The sequence below is a fragment of the Cucurbita moschata genome, unplaced genomic scaffold, assembly GCF_002738365.1.
Source record: "Cucurbita moschata cultivar Rifu unplaced genomic scaffold, Cmos_1.0 Cmo_Scf00031, whole genome shotgun sequence".
In the NCBI taxonomy this organism is placed as follows: Eukaryota; Viridiplantae; Streptophyta; class Magnoliopsida; order Cucurbitales; family Cucurbitaceae; genus Cucurbita; species Cucurbita moschata.
Genome location: NW_019268547.1, coordinates 1,992,750 through 1,997,248, shown reverse-complemented (window position 1 = coordinate 1,997,248; position 4,499 = coordinate 1,992,750). Strand labels below are relative to the sequence as shown.

The window sequence follows — 4,499 nt, the reverse complement described above, 5'->3', positions numbered from 1 at the left end:
CCAGCAATTTCTATAACCTCCACGTGTAGAAGCTTGATTTCACCTTACATATAAAAGCACACCCCTAATTGTGGCTACTTTCGTGGTGAGGTCTCCACCATGGAGTACTACCTCTCAATTAGAAGGATTCATCATCCCCTCCTCTAATTTTGAATCTATCACTTCTCTCACCGTTCCGGGAGCTAAGTTGATAATTTCTACTATCCCTACTTGCAGGAGCCTAATTCTACTTTACGTCTTGGAGTTGATTATTACTAAGGTCAAACAGTTGTTTCGTTTGTAGTGTAGGTCTTTAAAAGGTCTTGAATTCTTTGTTCATAGACTTTGGTCTCATCTTCCGCCCTTAAACAAACCTAAAGACTGTATCTTTCTTGAACATATCATGAATATCCAACATAAACCTAAAAAACTGCTTAAATAGTCTTGGATATACCTAGTATGCCTCAACTCCCTTAACTTCCTTCTCGCTATTATCTCAACATTCCCTAAGAAGAACTATGAGCGAATTCTTGTTTTAAGCTCTCCCAAGTGTCCACAGTACATCGACCATCTTGAATGTCTATGTACCTGGATCTCCACTACAACTTTGCCTCATTGACTAGATGTATTGATGTCAATGTGATTTTCGCTTCTTCTACCATAGTATTTGTGCCTCGAAAGTACTGTTCAAGGTCAAATATAGTTCTTTAGAGCCTTGGCATCTTGAACTCCACAAAAGGGTATGAGACCATTAAATTGCACCCCCCAACCAAGGTTTGGTTCCTCACCGATCTCATGATGAGGTTTAGTCTAATGTTCAGCTTCATCACTTCAACCTTGGCCACTCTAAGGGCAGCTCTTAAGTCCTTAGACATTTCTAGGACCATTTGAACAATCGTTTGTTGGTCATTGTCTAGCCCTCAATACATTCTTCTATTCAGGCAACAAAGTGTTGGGATATGGAGCCTGGTGCCTAGATCTGGTAGAGATATATTTGGAAGATATTTCGTAAAGATGTGATAGAGATATATATGGTATATATATGGCAAAGATTTGATAGAGATATATTTGTTTTATATCTGGTAGGTTTAAATTTTTGGGAGCTATATTCAGTAAATTGAAATATATATATATATACCCATTAGTCTTTTACTCTCAAAATGTACTTTCTTTCTGTATTCTCTTTCATTGTCGTCATGAATAAAACCTTAGCTAATATTCCTCTTTGAATTTTCTCTCCCTGTTCTTTGTGTTCAGCTTGATCGAGTGTGTGGTATGAGAGTGAGGCGAAATTCACCACTGTCACGACCCGATTTTCGAGGCTTTGAAAAACCGAATCGTGACTATAAAGATGAAATCGAAAACAAACAAAAAGAAATGAAAAGTGAAGTAAAAGGTAAAAATACCATTTAATTAAAACAAAATAGAGAAAAGTTTTGTTTCAAATTAATAAAAAGGAATTACAAATACAAAATTAAAATCAAATATTTCCAACTGGAAATAAAATTATGAGAAAAAATACAAAAGACTCTAAAATACCGACAAGGGACTGACGCTCCGGAACGACCCCCTCTGTGACCGCACAGCTCTCGAACGCTCCTCCACCTCGATCGGCACCTGACAAAAAAGTAGAAAGGAATGAGTATAAAAATTATACTCAGTAAGCCACATACTTGTAAGCTCTCTTCGCATCTTAATTTAACAGATTCCCACGGTTTTCTAATTCGTTTCTAGGACATCTGGTTCTAATCTTAGTCCCTTAGGGCTTGCCTCTTGGGTTTCACCGGTTCATCGTCCTTTCATTAAACGCCTAGATGTTCCTTACGCCAAGCTAATATGGTCGGTATCTCTCTATGAGGTGCTACTTCTACATGGCTATCTAGGACTACATGGTACCTAGCCTAGGGGTGTGCTGAATACCCCTACGACCATATAGTCCCCCCTATGGGGGGCATGACCCAACCCGTTCCCATGCAGCTAATGGGTTGTACGACGTGGGGACACATTTCCCATGCGAAATGGCTAAGAGCAGTAAGGACTGATCAGGGACCCTTGGTCCGCCCACGAAGCTATAGATACCGTTCTCACGCTAGCAATCTATGAATACTCCGAGGTACTTTCTTGCCATGGTAAACCGCTAAGTTCCTAGGGGAAAAATTAAGTCTGGCTGGAGCGACATATCACTCCTAATTCCCTAAGCTTATCATAGAAATGGGCCCTAGCAATTAACAGAGTGTGCATGCAACCTTCTTCTAACATCATAGTATGTAATTCATGCAAACTAGGCATACCGGCTCAATGGGGCGATGACCTCCACAAGCACCCAGAGCACGAAGTTCGCGCTCAATGGGGCGAATTCGTCCATCAAGCACCCGGAACACGGCATACACAATTCCAACATAAATTAAATGCATGCATACATACGGTGGAAGCTTAAAGCATATAGCAACACTCATGTAATTCACCCAATACAATCATAACAATTAATCTGACTAATAATTTACATGGAGAGCTAATCTAAAGCAAAACTATTAGCATGCATGCAATCCAAGCGAATCCTGCAAGTATTTCTTCCTAGATATCGGGTGGTGACTTACCTGGTTGACGCGTGCCTTTTTACTAGCGTTTCTTTGCCCGTGAGTTGTCCAAAAATATTGATTTCTTTATATTAGGTCCCTATTCATGTAAAAACAGTATTAGAACTAGAACCAAGACAAAAATCGGGCAAACAAAGAGCAACTGGGCCAAAACGGCCGTTTCACGCGCCGGCAGTGCGCCAGTCGCGGGACGCACGCGCGCCTACCACGCACGGCAGCTCCTGCGTAGACGCGGGTCGGCCGGTCCGGTTCGGCTCGCGTTTGTGGTTTGGCTTGGGTTGTTTTTTTTTTTTTTGCAGGCGACACGTGTCGTCGCCTCGCTGGAGCTGCGTTGCTCTAGTCGACGGTCGACACGTGTCCAGTGCCTGTCACGCCACCCACCGCCGCTCGTCGGCCGACCCCCTTTTTTTTTTTCCTGTTTTCTACAATCCGTAACAGCGTCCACTTTTCGATTTTCATATCTTTTGATTAGTAGTTCGGATCGATATGATTTCTTCGGCAAAGTTCTAGATCGTGTTACGGGCTATGTCTTAGTATTTTTTTTGTAATTTTTTTTGCTTGACTACTGGACAAGTTAAGAGCGTCGGAAGTTTGCTCACCGTTCTCAGACGATTCTTGGATCTCCGCCTTCAGGTTGAGATCTCGGCCAAACTTCTTCACAGATCATGCGTAGAGTTCTTCCTAGATGAATATATCAAGATTTCAGTTCTTGATTCACAAAGGAAAACCGTAGATCTGAGAAAACGTTCAAGATCTTACCTCGCGGGGTTTTCTGATTTCTTGATGGAAAATGGAACTCCGGCCACCCACATTCTCTTTTCCCTTCCAAGAAAGGCTCCTTGCATCATGATCTTGACCGGAGTAGACTCCGACGGTAGTTTTCGGTGAGTCTTCCGGTTGTTCATTCTTCCTCGTCTCTCTAGGTTCTCTCTAACCCTTTTCTCTCACCATTTGTTTTTTTTGCAGGACTCTTGATAGGGTTTCATTTGGGCCCCTTTAGTGGTTGGAGGGGCAAACTTACCTATTTGCCCCTCTCTCGACTTTTCCTATTTTTTTTTCTTTTTTTCTATTTCTATTTCTCTTTCTTCGGGTATTACAACCACGATCTGTGAAGATGAAAATTTCAAAGATTGAAATTGAAAAGTTTGATGGATTCGATTTCGGTTTCTGGAACATGCAGATTGAAGATTATCAGTACCAGAAAGATCTTTACGAACCCTTGTTGGGGGTGAAGCTGGATACTATGACCACGGAGCAGTGGAAGCTCAAGGATCGTTAGGCCTTAGGTTTGATTTGATTGACACTGTTCAGAAACGTGGTGTTCAATATCATCAAGGAGAAGACAATGTTAGTTTTGTTGAAGGCGTTGTCGAATATGTATGAGAAACTGTCAGCTCTATCGGCTATGAACAAGGTGTATTTGATGCAGAAGCTGTTCAATCTAAAAATGTCTGAAGGTGGATCTGTTGCTAGTCATATAAATGAATTCAATATGATTGTAAGTCAACTGAGTTCGGTGGAAATCAATTTCGAGGATGAAATTAAAGCATTGATTTTGATGTCATCTTTACGCAAGTCGTGGGATACTATTATTGCCGCAATCAACAATTCACGATGATCTGATAAACTGAAGTTTGATGAAAGTATTCGCAAACGGGAAATCGGAGATTCATCAAGCAATGCTCTCAGTGTTGATCGAAGGGGAAGAAGTAAATCAAAGGGCCCAAACAATGGGCGATCAAAATCAAGGAACCGAGAAAAATCTCCAAACAAATCGTAAAGTGTTGGAGTTATGGAGAAAAAGATCACTTTCGGACAAATTGTGCAAAGAGGAAGTAGAATTACAAACCAGAGGATGATGATGATTCTATACATTCAGTAGAAGACATTGGGGATACTCTAATCCTTAGCATGGACCGTCCG

At 41.3% G+C, this 4,499-nt stretch overlaps 1 long non-coding RNA gene across 1 annotated transcript; it reads right to left on the bottom strand.

The window, feature by feature from the left end:
- Positions 1 to 3,133: 3,133 nt before the first annotated feature.
- On the bottom strand, positions 3,134 to 3,523 carry LOC111464901. The gene is made up of 2 exons (XR_002714108.1): positions 3,336 to 3,523; positions 3,134 to 3,257 (listed from the first exon to the last, which is right to left on the bottom strand). It is a non-coding gene; the product is annotated as an uncharacterized LOC111464901 (long non-coding RNA).
- Positions 3,524 to 4,499: the final 976 nt, after the last annotated feature.